This window comes from Sprattus sprattus (assembly GCF_963457725.1).
Source record: "Sprattus sprattus genome assembly, chromosome: 21".
In the NCBI taxonomy this organism is placed as follows: domain Eukaryota; kingdom Metazoa; phylum Chordata; class Actinopteri; order Clupeiformes; family Clupeidae; genus Sprattus; species Sprattus sprattus.
Genome location: NC_137919.1, coordinates 1,411,135 through 1,431,618, shown reverse-complemented (window position 1 = coordinate 1,431,618; position 20,484 = coordinate 1,411,135).

Genomic DNA, 20,484 nt, shown 5'->3' with positions numbered 1-20,484 from the left:
CAGTCCTTTCCGACGGAACGCGCTCGGGTAGCGTATATCATCTCCTTTCTTACTGGCCGAGCTGCGAAGTGGGCGACTGCTGAGTGGGCTAGAGGCACTCCGATCTGTGCCTCAGTGCAGCTGTTCACAGAGAGTTTAAGGAAAGTATTTGATCACACTGCTCATGGTAGAGAGGCAGCACGATCATTGATGGATCTACGGCAGGGTAATCGTAGTGTTAGTGCATATGCCATGGAATTTCGTTCTCTGGCCACTGATAGTGGTTGGAATGAAGAGTCACTTTTCGACGCTTTCATGCGTGGATTGGCTGATCATATTAGGGACCACCTGACAGCCCTCGAGCTGCCAACGGATGTCGATTCTCTCATCGCGCTTGTGAATCTGATTGAGAACCGTATGAAGCTACGAGAGAGAGAGAGAGCGAGAGCTATGCCGCACGTCAACCCTCCGTTCCTAAGGGGACCAGCGACTGATTCTCGTCAACATTCCTGGCGATCTGCTCGATTCAGTCCAGCGGCTGCCTCACGAGCGCCGCCCGTGGATGTGGAGGAGCCAATGCAGTTGGGTCGGACAAGACTCACGGCAGAGGAGCGCCAGCGGCGGCTTCGTGAGGGAAAGTGCATCTACTGCGGGCAGATGGGCCACTTCATCTCCGGATGTCCATTGAAGAGCCAGGCTTTTGTGAGAAACACAATGGTAAGCCGTGCTATATTCTCTTCATTTAGGCCTGTGATTCAGGCACAACTAATCACTCCTTCTCAGACTGTTACTCATCCTGTGTTGGTAGACTCTGGGGCTGATGAAAGTTTTATTGATTGGAGGTTAGCTCTGAAGTTAGAATTAAAATTAATTCCTCTCCCCAAGCCCTTAGAGGCTCATGCTCTTGATGGACGCTTGCTGTGTAGGGTGACTCACCGCACCCATCCTATCCGGTTTACTATTTCTGAGGAACATACAGAGCTTTTGAGTTTCCATCTCCTTAAGTCTCCAGCACATCCTCTCATTTTGGGTTTTCCATGGCTGGCTAAGCATAACCCTCACATTGACTGGTCCACAGGGAAGATATTGGGTTGGGACAGGAAGTGTTCGGTAACCTGTGTCTCTTCAGTCTCTTCCTCAGAGGTTCACAACATCCCTGATGTGGCCACGCCTATCAGTCTCAGACTCACTGCGGTTCCACACGGCTCTACAACTTCTCTGCCAGCATCAATGGACTCAGACTTCCCGGATCTTTCCAAGGTTCCTTCGTGCTACCTCGATCTCAAGGAGGTTTTCAATAAGACCCGGGCCTCAGCTCTACCACCTCACCGGTCTTATGACTGTGCGATTAATCTGCTCCCAGGGACTTCACCCCCTAAGGGGCGTCTCTATTCCTTGTCGGCACCAGAGGCTGAGACTATGAGGGAATATATAAGCTCTTCTTTGTCTTCGGGGCTCATTCGTCCATCCTCCTCTCCTGCCGGGGCAGGATTTTTTTTCGTGGACAAGAAGGATAAGACGCTTCGTCCATGCATTGACTACCGTGGTCTCAACGATATCACCATTAAGAATACGTACCCTCTCCCTTTGATGTCCTCTGTGTTTGAATTGTTAGGAGATGCTAAGATCTTCACCAAGCTAGATCTGAGAAACGCGTATCATCTGGTGAGGATAAGGGAGGGGGACGAATGGAAGACTGCCTTCAACACACCTAGTGGTCACTACGAGTATCTGGTGATGCCTTTTGGATTGACCAATGCTCCTGGGGTCTTCCAGGCTCTGGTCAATGATGTTCTCCGTGACATGCTTGACCGCTATGTTTTTGTCTACCTGGACGACATACTTATCTTCTCACCGGATGAGGAGACGCACGTTCAGCACGTCCGGGAGGTTCTCCAACGCCTACTCTTCAACCAGCTTTTTGTGAAAGCAGAGAAGTGTGAGTTTCACGTCTCTTCCGTCTCTTTCCTGGGTTTCATAGTCTCGAAGGACAACATTGAGATGGACCCTTCTAAGGTCAGTGCTGTGACTGAATGGGCTACCCCGTCCACTCGCAAGCAGTTACAGCGCTTTCTGGGTTTTGCTAATTTCTATAGACGCTTCATTAGGAATTATAGTTCTGTTGCTGCTCCACTGCATTCTCTGACCTCTCCCAACACCAGGTTTCAGTGGTCCCCTGCAGCAGAACAAGCCTTCCAGAGGCTGAAAGATCTTCACATCTGCTCCTGTCCTCACTCTTCCTGATCCCCACCTACAGTTTGTGGTGGAGGTGGACGCCTCTGATGTTGGAGTGGGAGGAATCCTCTCGCAGCGTTCACCGAAGGACAATAAGCTCCACCCCTGCGCCTTCCTCTCCCGAAAACTGTCTCCTGCCGAGAGAAATTATGATGTCGGTAATAGGGAGTTGTTAGCCATCAAGGTGGCTCTAGAGGAGTGGCGTCACTGGTTGGAGGGAGCAGAAACCCCTTTTCTAGTATGGACTGACCATAAGAACTTAGAGTACATCCGCACTGCCAAGCGGCTAAATTCTAGACAGGCCAGATGGACTCTATTTTTTACTAGATTTAAATTCACTCTGTCTTATCGTCCTGGTTCGAAGAATGTCAAGCCTGATGCTCTGTCCCGCCTGTTTGACTCTGACTCTACTTCTGCTCCCAGATCCCCGTCCTACATCCTACCTCCAGCCTGTGTGATAGGAGCGGTCACGTGGGGAATCGAGGGGAAGGTCAGACAGGCAAATAGTAACAAGAATGTACCAGATGGCTGCCCCCCAGGCCGGTTGTATGTTCCTGTATCTCTTCGTTCCCAGGTGATCCACTGGGCTCACACTTCCCTGGTGTCCTGCCATCCCGGAGTCCGACGAACCCTCTTTGTTGCCAGGCAACGGTTCTGGTGGCCGTCCATGGAGAGAGAGGTCGGGGAATATGTGGCAGCCTGCTCGGTGTGTGCCCGGAACAAGGTCTCCCACCGCCCCCCCGCTGGTCTCCTTCAGCCGCTTCCTGTGCCCCATCGTCCCTGGTCTGACATCTCCTTAGATTTCGTAACTGGGTTACCATCATCCGAAGGTAATACTACAGTCTTAACAGTCGTTGACCGATTTTCTAAGATGGTACATTTTATTCCCCTGCCTAAACTGCCCTCTGCCAAAGGGACTGCAGAGGCAGTTCTGTCCCATGTTTTTCGCATACATGGTTTTCCTAGGGATGTGGTGTCAGATCGGGGACCACAGTTTATTTCTCAATTCTGGAAGGCTTTTTGTTCTCTCCTCGGTGCCACGGTCAGCCTCTCTTCAGGTTATCATCCACAGTCTAACGGCCAAGCGGAGAGGTTGAACCAGGAGCTGGAGACCGGATTACGCTGTCTAGTCTCCCAGAGTCCTACCACGTGGAGCAGACATCTCATGTGGGTGGAGTATGCGCACAACACGCTACCCAGTGCTTCTACTGGCTTGTCTCCATTTCAGTGTGCTTACGGTTACCAGCCACCCCTGTTCCCCGACCTTGAGGCGGAGGTTAGCGTCCCCTCTGCCCAGAGGTTCGTCCACCGATGTCGTCGTGTTTGGAAGGGAGCCCGAGATATGCTCTTGAGGCGTGCAACCCAGTCGAAAAGGATGGCGGACCGACGACGGACTCCCGCTCCTAATTACCAGCCTGGACATAAGGTTTGGTTGTCCACACGTGACCTTCCTTTGCGTGTGGAGTCCCGCAAGTTGGCCCCCCGCTTTGTGGGGCCGTTCCCAGTATCTAGAGTCATTAACCCTGTTGCTGTTCGTCTCAAACTTCCCAGGTCTATGAGGGTTCACCCCACCTTCCACGTTTCCCGGGTCAAACCAGTTAAGGAGAGCCCTTTGGTTCCACCCGCTAAGCCTCCTCCTCCGCCCAGGTTTGTCGATGGGGGTCCCGTCTTCACTGTCAAACGCCTTCTGTCAGTTCGACGTCGTGGCCGTGGAAGGCAGTATCTGGTGGATTGGGAGGGTTATGGTCCTGAGGAGAGGTCATGGGTTTCCACGAGTAACATCATGGATCCCTCCCTCATCCAGGATTTTCATCGCCTCCACCCTGATTTACCTGGGACGTCAGGTGCCGTCCCTAGAGGGGGGGGTACTGTCAAGTCCCGTCCTGTGAGATAGTTTATGTTTCCCCTGTGTTGTCACTATCTATGTTCTGTGTTGTGTTTGTTTACTCATCTCTCCTCTCGTTTCAGACACGTCACGCCCTACCCTTGTGTGTGCTCCGCCTTGTTGATTGTCGTCACCTGTTCAGTCATGATTGTTGTCACCTGTCCCTCATCACCTTGTGTGTATATATTCTGTGTGTCCCTGTCCCTCGTTGCCAGTTCGTCTTTGTTTCTTCATGTCTCAAGAGTTCCAGCGTTTTTCCTTGTTTATTGATCTCCTGTTGCCGACCCTTGCCTGCCTTACGGATTACGTCTTTGCCTCTTCCCTTTTCGGTTACTCTGCCCGTCTTGGACTGCCTGCGTGTGTACCGACTACTCTGCCTGCTAAACGGATTACGACTCTGCCTTTCCCTTCCTGGATACCCTGCACCACCATCGACTGCCTGCCTGTGTACCGACCCTGGACCGAACTGACAACGAACTCTGCCGCTGTTGTATTTTGGAATATAACGTGTTATTGGACTGCCTATGAACAAAACAGTAAAGGATTGAATTGCACTTACCCCTGTCTCTGTGTCGTGCGTTTGGTTCCACAAGTTCTACTGAAACCCTTACATTGATATAATAACCGTTAATTCAATGTTCTTATGATTCCAAACCAAGACGTTGAAAATTGAACTATTTTTTGTTGCAGAGAAACAATAGCGAAATAAACATTTTTTAATCAATAACTTGTTAAAATGTTAATTGGTTGACTATAAAATTGTTTTATAAAAGCAATATAGTACTCGTGCGAGTGGGGTAGGTAAGGGATATTCCCACGGGTGTTGTTACCTGCGCCACACGTCGTGGCTTTGGCCCGAACACCACCTGTTGGAATATCCCTTACCTACCCCACTCGTACTATATTGCTTAAATATATTGTAGTTCAAAATAACGTTTCTGTTTGATTATGTGATTTTTTTTTAAGAATATGTGGAAAGGGGTTGTGGAATTCTGTGGAATGGTTCTTAAACAGAGACCTTGCCTGGCACAACAGAGAAAATGGATAACTACAAAAAGGATTTGACTGGTTACCACAGTTTAATCATTAAGTTTGTTTATCCAACTTGACTGGGTTGTTTTAGAGACATACAGTACTGTGCAAAAGTTTTAGGCAGGTGTGAAAAAATGCTATGAACTAAGAATGCTTTGAAAAGTGTAAACAATAAATGTTTATTTTTTATCCATTTACATGGTAAGACTGAGCACAGCAACAAGACACAACGTAGTTATACTGCATCAGCAGGGTCTCTCCCAGACAAAGATTTCAAAGCAGACAGGGGTTTCAAAATGTGCAGTTCCAGCTCTTTTGAAGAAGACGCTGAGGATCGTAGCGGGGTGTTCAGCCGAGGAAACTTAATGCAGCTGATGAAAAACACATCAAGCTTATTTACCTTCGAAATCGGAAGATTTCAAGCAGTGGCATCAGCTCAGAACTGGCAGAAACCAGTGGTACCCAGGTACAGACATTTACTGTCCGGGGAAGTCTGGCCAGAAGTGGTCTTCATGGAAGAGTTGCAGCCAAAAAGCTCTACCCCGACAAGGAAACAAGGCCAAGTGACTGAACTAAGCACGTAAACATAGAAACTAGGGTGCAGAAACATGGCAGAAGGTGCTCTGGACTGATGAGTCAAAATTAGAAATATTTGGCTGTAGAAGAAGGCAGTTTGTTCGCTGGAGGCTGGAGAGAGGTACAATAATGAGAGTCTGCAGGCAACAGTGAAGCATGGTAGAGGTTCATTTCCAGTTTGGGGCAGCATTTCTGCAAGTGGAGTTGGAGATTTGGTCAGGATGAATGGTGTCCTCAATGCTGAGAAATACAGGCAGATACAAATTCATCATGCAATACCATCAGGGAGGCGTATGATTGGCACCAAATGTATTCTGCAGCAGGAACATAACCCTAAACATACAGCCAATGTCATTAACAACTATCTTCAGCTTAAAGAAGAACAGAAAGTCCTGCAAGTGATGGTATGACCCCCACAGAGCCCTAATCTCTACATCATCGAGTCTGTCTGGGTTTACATGAAGAGACAGAAGAATTTTAGGAAGCCTACATCCACAGAAGATCTGTGGTTAGTTCTCTAAGATGTTTGGAACAATTTACCAGCCGTGTTCCTTCAAAAACTGCGCAAGTGTATCTGGAAGAATTGATGCTATTTTGAAGGCAAAGGGTGGTCACACCAAATATTGATTTAATTTAGAATTTTCTTCTGTTCCTTCACTGCATTTTGTTAATTTATGAAGAATTGATGAAAATAAACTGTTAACACTTCCATTTTTGAAAGCATTCTTAGTTTACAGCATTTTTTCACACCTGCCTAAAACTTTTGCACAGTACTGTATATACATACATTTGAAATTATCCAAACTTTACATCGAAAGCATGTCTAAATTAGATTTTGATGTGAATGGTCAGGATTTGTTTGAATCAGTTTAACTCCAGTGACTGGTGAAAATGATTCACTACAACATACAATTTTTAGTCTACTTTACTCAAGCCATATCAACAAGTCAACTCAGATTTTCAAAGGCAATCGTTGGTTTTTGGAAGTAATGTCAAATAACAATATTGTACAGTGTACTGCTCAAAACCCAAAGGAAAGGAGCTGAAGCTTTAGACAGATGATACAATCTCAGATGAACTCTCTACTGTACATAAATCAGATTCAGTTGCTGCTAGTCTCGCTACTGGTAGCCTCTTTGCTGACCAACCAAACAGTTTTGGTAGTGTTATCTAAACCAAAAGCTTTGGATACCACTTAGTGGAGACACTCCTAGGCTTAAACCACAATAGCAAATTGATAATACGACTGCTGATAGGGTGCACTATATTAGGCTAGGCTACATGTGACAGAACCTGCACCCTCTGGTGTGTGTGTGTGTGTGTGTGTGTGTGTGTGTGTGTGTGATTAAGAGAGATACAGAGAGAGGGGAAATCCAACTAGAAGCCTAATGTATAGCAAACCATACTTCATGCAATTTATTGCAAGGCAGTAAGTTATTTCTAACTCAGTCAGATCACTGCTATTTAGCTTTTATGACCTCAATCGCAAAAACCTGCAATATTTTTGGGTAGGTTTTCCCATACCTTTGGCCCATGGCTTATGGGTCGACCCGTACATCACGAACACACACATAGGCCCTGTTGGGAATACTCTTAAAATGCTGTCTTACTACCTTCCCACTCTTAAACAAGAGAAGGAAGGACTGTTTGAATTCCCTTAATTTTCCTCTTCTGGGTTTATAAGATACCTTAAAATCGCTGCGTAACGTTAATTTTTCAAGGTAACATCAGTGTAGCCTTGGAGCTGCCCTTTACCCACAAACTTGTGTGGCACGACCCTCCCTCAACTGCAATTGTAAACTTTGATGGCGGACCAAACTTCGCTGACGGTCGTGTTTTGTGTTTCTATGTGTCAGTCAAGGTATGCAACATGGACAGGATGGTTTTATTAAAACGTTCTGTCTTCCCATTTCCAGCTGGATGAAAACACGTTGTATGAGAGCCTCGCACCCCAGAGCACTTCTTAAGCTGATCCATTAACTGATTCTCAAATTCTCCCCCCAAATCGTGGTGAATCTTCTCTGGGAACCCAAAGCGGAGGGCGAAGTCATTAAAGACCTTTTGGGCCACAGTCTTTGCAGACTTATCTTTAGTGGCATAAGCCTGTGCAGACCGTGTGTAATGGTCTATCAATACCAGGATGTATTCGTAGCCCCCTTTACATGTTTCCAGACGCAGAAAGTCCATTGACACTATTTCAAATGGATGGGTTGTAACAATGGAAACAAGGGGTGCTCTTGTTGGCTTTTGGCTTTTGCACCCAGCCCCTCTTGTGACGTATCACAGTGGAGTGGACCCCAAGATGCAACACTTAACAGGCTCAAAGTATCCAGCTTGATCGTATTGACCCAAGTGGGGGGTATCTGCTGTATTGACACACCCTCAACAGACGCACTGATGGCTTCTTGGCTGATGTCTTCTGTGCACTGCTGCATGAAAGTGCCTATTTCTAATGGCATTCTTGAAAGGCCATCAGCATCAGCATTGCATCTGCCTGGGCGGTACTTAATAGAGAAATCAAAGTCTGCGAGCTGAGAAACCCAGCGATGCCCTGTAGCATTTAATTTGGCTGTTGACAGTACATAGGTCAAAGGATTATTGTCTGTATAGACAGTGAAATGTGGTGCATGGTATAAGTAATCCCTAAAGCGCTCACAGACAGCCCATTTGAGTGCTAAAAATTCTAATTTGCAAGAATGCATGTGATAATTATTTTCAGGTGGGGTCAGTGTCCGTGAGCCGTATCCTATGACAACCATTTTCCCCTTCTGCCTCTGGTAAAGAATTGCACCCAGCCCCTCTTATGACCCATCACAGTGGAGTACAAAGGGCTCGGTTTGGTCTGGGTAGCCTAATATAGGTGGGACAGTTAATTTATCAATAAGAGCGTTCAGTCTTTCTTGATGGCTTTGTGTCCATTCAATGGGACTGTTTGGTGACAAGTTACCTTTGTTTCTTGTGCTCGCTCCCCTCTTATCTTTTCCCCTTGCTGCAGGTGGCTGTTTGACTTGAGAGGATGACAGCAGCTGGTACAGTGGTGTTGCCAACTTGGAGAAGTTTGGTATGTATGCACTGTAATAGGAGAGAAATCCAAGTAGTCTTCTCAGGTCTCCTACTGTTGCAGGGGTCTTCTCTTTCAAAGCCAGGACTAGGGCTAATTCTGCAGGGTCCATGGTATATCCATCACTGGAGACCATACGTCCAAGGAAGCGCACTTTTCTTTTGAATATTTCACACTTGGGTTGACACCATGCTTCTGGTATCGCTGTAGCACTGTTCCCATGCACTGGAGATGCCCGTCAAAACTGCCACTGTGTACCAGATTATCGTCCAGGTACGGCTGACACATAACATCTCTGAGGCCACTTAAACACTCCTCCATATTTCTTTGGAATTCTGCGGGAGCAGAGCTTAACCCAAATGGTATCCTAATCCAGTGGTATAAACCCCAAGATGTTATAAAAGCTGTTAAGGGTTGGCTTGGTTCATCTAGGAAGCCTTGGTGGTAGGCCTTACCTTGGTCCAGGACTGAAAACCAAGAGCTACCACCAAGAGAGTCCAGCATATCTTGAATTATGGGGATCGGGTGGCGGTCTGGAACTGATTTCTTATTTAACTCACGGTAGTCACAACACAGTCTGAGAGCGCCATCTTTTTTTCTGACGCACACTATGGGCGAAGCATACGGCGACCTTGACTGAGTAATCCACCCACGATTGAGCAGGTCTTGAATGTATTCCTTGACCTCGTGGTGTAAAGGTTTGGGTACAGACATATAGGATTGCTTTAGAGGAGTGGTGTCGTGAAGTGTGATGTGTAAACCCAATGTCAACCCAATGTCATCACCGTCGTAAGAAAAGGCGTGACACTCCTCTCGCAGTATCTGCCTTACCCTCTCTTGTTGTGCAGGCTCTAAATGATCTACATTCACCGGTGGATCCCAGCAGCTTGGCTTCTCTTTCACTTCCTTGTTTTGCACAACATCTCTCTGATTGTCATTGTTTTGGTGTTCAGTTGAAGTCAGCTGTTCGGACTGAACTGTGTATGCTGTTTTCACCGTTTGAAGATAACCCAGGACGGTGCGTGCATTTACTGTGATATCGTATTTGTTTGTGTTCATGAGAGGGACTGGAACACACATAGACTTGCCTCTTGTCACTGTCACTAACCCTTCCTCTACAGTCACATCCTCAGGTAGGTTTTGCTGGTCGCAGGGGACGAACAGTAGGCTTTGGCCCTTGAACTGTGTTCCCGCACATGCTCTCACATTCACAATGGTCAACTTTTTCGGCAGCCAGATTAATTGTCCTTTTGCCAGTATAAACACTTCCAAAGTCACAGTCTGAATCTTCTCTCATGAGTTGCATTACTAGCTTTGCCGTTTTGCAGGTCACAGAAAAATGCTTTTCAGAGTACAGACATGGGACTAGTATGAGTAAGCACAGTGAGTTTCATGCATGTGACACCTTCCTAGTAGAATTGAACAGGGGGGGGCTTATTCTGACGGGGGGGCTGAATCGGGTACAACACCGGTATGCTCTGTAATTTTGTGCAACTTATGCAAAAAGTTCCTGTAATGACATTTCTTTTCTTCACGTTTGATCTGAGGTCAAGTGTTTTGTATTTGTACCTAGGGTTGTGTAGGGAGTATCACTGCTAACACTAGTCTTCAGCACAAACTAGCATAACTAGTTCAAGTGTTGTTGTTTTTGTACCTAGGGTTGTGTAGGGAATATCACTGCTAACACTAGTCTCCATCACAAACTATTACAACACCACATTCTCTGATTTTGTGGAACTAGTTCCTGTAATGGTATTTATCATACTTTGAAACATAAATCAGGAATTATGAGTTAAAGGGTAACACAGACCGACAGATGTGATATAGTAAAGGAGCTTATGTTTAACTTCACATTTTTGTATAATTAAATGTGCAACTAAGTTACAAATAAATGTAAAATTAAATAATTGTTCTCTTGTATTTCATAACCACTTTGTCTTACCTAATGGCAAAAGATATCTTTCAATGTGTTGTGCTTATACACTTTTAAATAGACAGTAATATTTTCATCTTATATCAGTTGATTGACCCCGAGCTTTGATGTGAAAATGATAAAAGGCCATTAGAACCATAATTCATTAAGGTACTTTTACTTTTAATACTTAAGTATATTTGAAGGCAAATACTTTTATACTTCTACTTAAGTGGAAATTCAAAGTGCATACTTCTACTTTTACTGGAGTAATATTTTACACCAGGTATCTATACTTTCACTTAAGTACATAGTTAGTGTACTTCGTCCACCACTGCTGATTTGACTAATTGGCTTTGCATCATTTCCTTCTGGCCTTGTCTAGTCCAAGGACATGCTGCCCACCAGCTTTTTAAGTACAATGGTGCCACACTGGTGGCTTTATATCAATTGTATCCCTGCCTGCTATTTTGTAGTACTGTAGTCCACTAAAACACCCTGAAACAACTTGTATCTCACATACTTATGCCACCAACGGACACAGCAAAATCGGTAGTGTTAATTTGAGTTAAAATGTTCGGTGTTAACTATTCAGAGTTAACAAGTGTTGATTTTAGAGTTATTGTAACACTTACAGTGCTGAAAAAGCTCTGTAGCTGGGGTTATTTCAAGGAGTCAATACCCATCAGTTATTTGGAGTTGATTTCTACATCCGGTTTTTACGCGCTCTCGGGCATGAAGAGGCTGCTAGAAGTTTGGTGTCGAGATCAATCGTGGAGGTTGTTAAGGTAAGAACCATACATTATAATTTAAGTTTGTTTTAATTTAAATCATAATTAATATTATCATTTTTAATAACGGTATTTATCTAAAGCACGCAACATTTTGCCAATGTGGAAGCTTAGGTTACTAATAAATTGTGTGGTAGCCTAAACGCCAGGATTCATTAGCCTAAGTGAAGCTGACCATCTTCCACAGGTTTTTACAGAGACAATAAATGTAAATATAATAAGTAGTGATGGGAATTTCGATTCACTTAGAAGATTCATAGTCCTTTGAGTGAATCACTAAAAAGATCCGAATCTTTTGAGTCCTTTGAATATGAATCAGTAGAAATGTTGTCGCTGAATGAGCCCAGCAGCCCACTCCCTAGTGCCTAATGCGCACGCTCACAGCAAACCACTGTAATGCAGTTTTGAGGATATCCAGGGGAAATACGCAAGCACACACACACACACACACACACACACACACACACACACACACACACACACACACACACACACACACACACACACACACACACACAGTAAGTCTAGATACATTGAACAAATTGTAACATGATAGGCTTGGCTGGTTAGGCAGCTTATCAGAATTAAATATGTAATTTCGGAAATTGTGAATAGATACTTATTTTTTATTCTTACTTAATTTAATAATTTAATTGTCATGTTTACAATAAACAAATTTCAAGAAAATTGGTTCAGATGAGTTACAGTCGATTTTGACTGAAAGAAGTCATCAAATTATTTAAGTCAGCTTATCTACCTTACCATACACGTTAAACACGGCCTGAAAGTAGCATTAATGCTGTTACAAACGTAGAAAATGAATCTGACGACGGGCCTGCTTGCTGTATCAATCAATTGAGGTTGGGTGAAAGACTTACTCAAAGGACTCAGGTGAAATGGGTCGGACTCGGACTCGTAGGCTATCCGTTTGGGTGAAAGACTAACTCAAATAATTCAGGTGAAATGGGTCGGACTCGTATCCGGCTGGGTGAAAGACTAACTCAAAAGACTCAGGGGAAATGGGTCGGACTCGTATCCTGTTGAGTGAAAGACTTACTCAAATGACTCAGGTGAAATGGGTCGGACTCGTATCCGGTTGAGTGAAAGACTAACTCAAAATTTAAGGGACATTTTCTATAAGATTAAGGCTGATACATGACCCCTTTAGTTCTCATCTGATAGAGAAATTTAACGAGGACATTGTTATTGTATTTGAATCATCCTGTGGGATGAGGCCTACAGGAGGCCTACCCTCTTGCTGAAGCAAACCACCTGTTTTTGTACTGATAGTCATCCATACCGCTGTTCTCTCAAGGACATATTCTGAGATCACTGCTGCAACTTCTGAAGTGAAGGGACGGGAGAATATTGCCCTCTGTCTGTCATTTTCTACACACATAAGGCTGGCTGCGCCCAGCTCATCTTTGGAGTTTGTTCATGATATTTGGTTGTGTCCCTCTATTGCAAAAGATAAAGTGCTGAAATTCTGATTGCTGGTCTCTGTCATTTCGTTGCCTTTGTACTTTTACTCTGTGCAATGACAAAGTTGAATCTAATCTAAACCAATTTAATGTAATGTCTTGTATTTTGTGGATAAAATGTGCTGACAAGCTGAGGATCTGTGAGATTTTCTCAAACTGTGTTTAACCTCCTGCACAGTGGTGCCTCAGGGCTGACCATCTCTCTTTATACACTGGTTAGAACTAGTCCGATCTGTTCTGTCAAGGGAGTACTGCACACCTTTGTAAGATTCCTGAAGCCTCTTGGCAATGTCATGCATGGGACCGTTACTGATATTCATGTAGCCTAAAGGCAACCAGTTTTTGCTTCCGTAGTTTCAGCTGTACGTACATCATTTCAAAGGGTTTTCTAATGATGGATTATCCTTTCAAATAATCATTTAGAATTAACTAACATGAGGGGCCATTGAAGTAGAGCAATTGTCAACAGAAAATTGCCTTTTTATACCCATGTATGTTAAAAAGAAAAAACACCAATTGGCATTTGCAATTAATTGAATGTCAGGACTTTGTCTGATCTCATTTAATGTTCATTTCAATAATAATTTTAAAAAAGCAGAATTTAATTTCAAGCATAATACTGGATCAGATTAATCATCTCAACAAGATAAATACATAGTGTCCAACCTTTACTCCCTGTCCTTCCCACACTATGTTAAATTCTTCAAAACATTCAGATAAATCTAAGAGGAATGTTCTAGTCAAGAAGCATATAACTGATTTTAAGATGAATTTCCTATATTACTGTCAACTGTCAATATTAAACCAATATGTGGAAAATTATAAAAAAGGGAGTCCCAATGTGTCCATATAAACACAGCACAACATTTAAGGAAATCTGTGTTTGGTAGATTATTTCTTTGTTGAAATGTTTTAGAATTTTGGCAAATCTTTCATGGGCGCAACCCACATACTCAGCTTTCCTGCTCATCCCCCAAATGCATGTTCCTTACAAATGTGGCACCATTTAAAAGGGAAGTAAACAGACTTTCCAACGGTATAAGATGTATTGCCAAGAAGCATTGTAACAACAAAGCAAAAATATACCAAACACAAATTTGCTTACTTTTTGTGCTATGTTAATAAAGGAATGAATAAAGCTTGATTGCAACATGAGTAGTGAGGCACATGAAAAGTACACCAAAAACTAAAGGTAATATTTTCAAAGTGCCTTGAGTGGCTAGGTAGTGACATGTTTCAAAAGTCACAGGAATATTCATTTTATTAATCCTAACACTTCAAGAGCCCTTACAATTAAAAGATACTTTTGTTGTCCTTTCTGGCCATTTATTTAATTCCTGAATTAATCTACTTTGTTACTATATGTATATGGTTACATCCAATGAACTCCTTAGAACCCATCACATTTACCTAGCGCCAAAACATTGATTGACAGGGCTCTCCACCTATCTGTGCTTTGCAACAGCACTTGCCACTGCTTCCTCTACCACCTCGTCAAAATAGTCAGAACAGCTATGTGATGGGCCTTAAATTGGGTTATGAGATAGCTAAGTGTGTAGATTATATTTCAGATCTATCGAGCCAGCCAATATCTTCTTCATAAAGATTATTTTTTCATCACGGCCACATACCCTACTTGTCAATGGGTCAATGGTACACAGATTTCCTATTCCCTTTGGCTTGGGTGACAATGGCATTTGTAACGAGTAATGAATGCTCCATATTTTCCTTCCCCTTGTTTGGTGCCACTGTTGTAGCAGCCTGGTGACATGTCAAATGGGCTACGTCATGAACAATCATGGCTACCTGTGGAACTGTGCAGTTGAGTTTGAGAGTATGGTCGGTATTGCCATTATGGAGAAGTCCAGTGGCAAAACCTAATGAACATCGACAAGTAGTTGAACACTGCCTTGATTACATTTGTTCAGAACACTGGAAGGTGTTACAAAGTAAAGTACTTGGTGCTTAACGGTGTTGGTCTTCTGCATTTTCCTTGCTTTGGAAGACAGAAGTGCTTAACATCTGCCAGATAAAATCACCTTCCATCTTTCTGGGTAAAGGAAACTTTTAATCTCACAAAAAATGGGGTTATGTTTAAACACTCTTACCTATGGTTGCAATGGTCAATGCTACCTGGCAGTTATCAATATCACACCAAGCACAAAGGATCTCCATAGTGGCAATCCTGGCCATACTCTCAAAATCACCTACAAAGTACAAAGTACAAAGTACAAAGACATCATGCTCATAAGCCATTCTACTATGAATACATCTTGAGAAACCACCTTAAACAGTTAAGCAAATATTTTTACATTTGAAAGAGAAAGTGGCATTTAATCATAATCCCATGCATCCCAAGAATCATGTAAGGTCCAACAGAACCACGGCTGTACACATGGTGAAGAGTTTAAGACAAAATCCTTAGCCCCTACCCATATAAATACTGTTCATAATAATCATCTTGATGATGTAGCATTCACATTTCGTTCATGATACTGTATACATTAAACAATAACAATAACAGCTATTTTTAGCCTGTATTATCACTATTGCTTAGCTACAGTGCCCTCCAAAATGATTGGCACCCCTAGTGAATATTAGCAAAACAGGCTATGAAAAAATATGTCTTTGCTGTTTATCCTCTTGGTCTTTCACTCAAAATTTTCATTGAAGTAAAATTATTGAAAGAAAAAAAAACTGTTGACATGAAATACATATTTTCCCCCAAAACATGTGTGCCACAATTATTGGCACCCCTTAATTTAATGTTTGGTGCAGCCTTCATTTGCCAAGATAACAGCTCTGAGTCTTCTTCTAAAAAATGCGTGATGAGGTTGGTGAACACATGGCACGGGATCTGAGACCATTCCTACATGCAGTATCTCTCCACATCCTTCAGATTCTGAGGTCAACGTTTGTAGACTCGGCTTCAGCTCATCCCACAGATTTTCTATGGGGATTAGGTTGGGGGACTGTGATGGCCATGGCAAACCTTTATTCTGCGGTCGGTGAACCATTTTTGTGTTGTTTTTGAGGTGTGCTTCAGATCATTGTCCTGCTGGGAAGTCCAACCACGACCAATTTTAAGCTAACTGGAGGGGGCTGTTTTCATTTAATATCTGCTGGTATTTGATGGAGTCCAAGATACCATGTATCCCAAAAAGATGTCCAGGGCCTTTGGAAGAAAAACAGCCCCACAACATCAAAGATCTGCCACCATACTTCACTGGGTATGAGGTGCTTTTCTATATGGCTATCTTTCTGTCTACTCCAAACCCACCTTTGATGTTTGTTGCCAAAAAGCTTTATTTTGGTCTCATCTGACCATATAACTTGGTCCCATTGAAAGTCTGACTTACATTTGGCAAACTGTAGGCGCTTTATTTTGTTGTTGATTGACAGCAGAGGTTTTTTTCTGGCAACCCTCCAAAACAACTTGTGGTGATGTAGGTTGTGTCTGATGGTAGTTTGGGAGATTTTCTGACCCCAAGATTCAACTAACCTCTACAATTCTCCATCTGTGATTGTTGGAGATTATTTTGACAGTCGAACCATCCTCCTCACGGTACGTGGGTTCAATGTACAGACACGTCCTCTTCTAGGCTGATTCTTAACACCTCCTGTGGCTTTAAACTTCTTAAGTACTTCCATGATAGTGGAAATGGGTATTTTCAACTGTTTAGAGATTTTCCTGGGTCCATTTCTTGATTTGTGCAGCTCAACAACTTTTCGTGGCACATCGTCACTGTGTTCTTGGGTCTTTTCCATAGTGATGAATGAATAATGGAATTTGGCCTGTGTCACCTCATATTTGTACGCTAGTGGAACAGGAAGTCATGGTTGACCTCATAAGAGTTCCTTATCAAACAGGTGAACTTTAAATGTAAAACATGGCTGGAAATATACTTCAGTTAGAATTCAATTACAAGATTTTTCTAGGGGTGCCAATAATTGTGGCACATGATTTGGGGAAAAATATTTTTTTAATGTCAACAGTTGCTTTTTTCTTTCAATAATTTTACTTCAATGAAAGGGTTAGATTTTTGGGAATATTTTGAGTGAAAGACCAAGAGGATAAAGAGCAAAGACATATTTTTTATAGCCTGTTTAGCTCAAATTCACTAGGGGTGCCAATAATTGTGGAGGGCACTGTATATATTGTAGTTTAAAATTAAGTTACAATTTGAATATATATGTCATTTCTTTAAGAATATGTGGAAAGGGGTGGTGGATTTCTGGGTAAAGGTTTTTGAACAGGCGTAAGGACAGATACCTTGCCTGGGACAACAAAGACACACCCATTCCCTTATGCTTTACACACATTGAACATCAAACTACCCTCAAGTAGACATCAAGTACACCCACACATCATAGACACACACTTAATCCCCCCCCCCCCCCCCCGCCAAAAGGTCTGGAGTAGCTAGAGTATAGTAGGGTAATCTCATATACTATTGTTTAGGTTTTTTTTCTGTAGCCATATAAGAGATACAAAATTATGTTACCATTCAGATTACGGCAGCGACAGTAGACAACAGAAGACAACCAAGAGGAGTATTCTTGTGACTTGTGACTGTACTATGCGGGATGACGGTGCTGTGCAGCAGAAATTCCGTGGCTAAACTGTGTTGGAATAAACAGATTTGCTGAGCTTTTTACTGCATTTGCTTAATGAATCAAGCACTTCACTGACCTGAGTTGTGAGATGTAGGGCAGACACTGAAGGAAACTCCTCACTTCACTCTCTTCATCTGACAGGCCTGTCACCTCTACTGCTCTCTTCTTTGTTTGGAGTTTCAGCACCTCTAGGAGGATGGAGGCCTTTCTCTCTGAGAGGTCTATGGACCAGACTGCAGGTGCTGACTGGTGAATGGATTGTAATGCTAGAAGGATGGCTGTTTTAGCCTGACAGGCCTGGACATGGAGGTATAGATCTAGCATGAAATTACTTCGAAAGGCCTTAACCTCCTCTTTATCATCGTAATCAAGGTGCTCAAAAGGAAAAGACTTGTAGCAGCAGACAGATGATAAGAGTGTAGAGAAGCTCTCTCCTGATGCTGAATCACGTTCAGCTGCTGATACACTGAGATTCACCAGGAACTGGATCACTGTGCTCGACTTATATATGAGGTTGAAATCAAATCTAAAAGGAATGGATGAATGTAATCAGGTCAAAGCATAAACAATAAAGACAGATCTGTCTCAGGAATGAATCAAACACTCCATTGACCTCAGTTGTGAGATGTAGGGCAGACACTGTAGGAAACTCCTCACTTCGCTCTCTTCATCTGACCAGCCTCTCAGCTGTACTGGTCTCTTCAGGGTTTGGAGTTTCAGCACTTCGAGGAAGATGGAGGCCTTTCTCTCTGAGAGGTCTATGGACCAGACTGCAGGTGCTGACTGGTGAATGGATTGTAATGCTAGAAGGATGGCTGTTTTAGCCTCACAGGCCTGGACATGGAGGTATAGATCTAGCATGAAATTACTTCGAAAGGCCTTAACCTCCTCATCATCATAATCAAGGTGCTCAAAAGGAAAAGACTTGTAGCAGCAGACAGATGATAAGAGTGTAGAGAAGCTCTCTCCTGATGCTGAATCACGTTCAGCTGCTGATACACTGAGATTCACCAGGAACTGGATCATTGTGCTCGACTCATATATGAAGTTGATATCAAATCTAAAAGGAATGGATGAATGTAATCAGGTCGAGGCATATACAATAAAGACAGATCTGTTTAAATGCTCTGGACAAATCACTGCTTAGGAATGAATCAAGCACTTCACTTACCTCAGTTGTGAGATGTAGGGCAGACACTGTAGGAAACTCCTCACTTCACTCTCTTCATCTGACCAGCCTCTCAGCTCTACTGGTCTCTTCAGGGTTTGGAGTTTCAGCACCTCTAGGAAGATGGAGGCCTTTCTCTTGGAGAGGTCTATGGACAAGACTGCAGGTGCTGACTGGAAAACTGATTGTAATGATTGAAGGAGACTCTTGTCTTTTTTAGTCTCATAGTCCTTCACATGTGAACAAAGATCAATGAGGAAATCACTTTGTCTATAGCTGTACTCATAACCGAAAGGGAATGTACTGTAGCTGCACACAGAGGATAAGAGCTCAGAGAAACTCTCTCCTGTAGTTGAATCACACCCAGCTGCTGCTACACTCAGATTCCTTAGCAACAGGGATATATTTTTGTTATCATCTTCACAGTGCGATTCTTGGAACCTAAAAAGACATTGTAGAATTAATTGTTTCAGGGTTGGTCTAATGTCAACAAGTTTGCCAAATTCAATAATTATGGAGAATAAAGAACATCTATTGGGCACACACATTCACACAGGCAGACAACCACAATGACATACAGACCTGATTTAAATCCTGACAGACCAAATCTTTATAACATTTGAGAGAAAATAATGCCAGAACATATAGGTATCAACTACATCCTATTTTACAGATTCATTACATGAAAAATGTCAAGGCAGATTGCTCAAGCAGTTCAAGGCAACACGTAATGCACTAAACAGGCTAACACACTAAAAACACTCCTTGCATAGTGGTAGGTATTGACAAAACACACACACACAAAATGTGTGTGCATTTAAGAGACAGTTTCTGTAAGATTCAGGCAGGTTACCTTAGGTGCTGATACATGAGCCCATTAGTTTTCATCCTAACCTTTTTCCAATGTTGACATAATGCCTCAGATGGGCAAAACTCACTGTCTTAGGCTGGGTTGCACCAACATGGATTAAATTAATCCTGGTTTAGAGTTAATCTAGGTTTAGTAAATCCAGGTTTAAACTGGTTTATAATTAATCAGAGTTGTGTTGCACATCTTAATTTTAACCCCTGATTAGTAAAACTAGTTTAAACAAGGGTTAAAACAGGATAAGTTTATGTTCAATGTCCGCCATGTTGGATTCCGACGAAATGTAAACAAATTGACAAATTTGTTTAACAATTACGGAAATAAATAGCCTTAAATAAATGCATCCGGTATTTTTCCTAAACTAGCTGCTTTTTGAATAAATGCAGTTACTGATACGTTTTGTTACCGTTTAGCCCATTGATAGACAAACATATACATAAAATGGGTTGCACCAACATGGATTAAATTAATCCTGGTTTAGAGTTAATCTAGGTTTAGTAAATCCAGGTTTAAACTGGTTTATAATAAATCAAAGTTGTGTTGCATATCTTAATTTTAACCCCGGATTAGTTAAACTAGTTTAAACAAGGATTAAAACAGGATTAGTTTATGTTCGATGTCCGCCATGTTGGATTTCAACGAAATGTAAACAAATTGACAAGTTTGTTGAACAATTACGGAACTAAATAGCCTAAATAAATGCATCCGGTATTTTTCCTAAACTAGCTGCTTTTTTGAATAAATGCCGTTACTGAAACGGTTTGTTACCATTTAGCCTACAACTAGCGGCTATAGCTAATAAACACAGTTACTTTAGCCAGCTAGCTAGCTATTATGGCACGTCAAAGAGGGTCAAACTTTTCAACATTTGAAAAGATG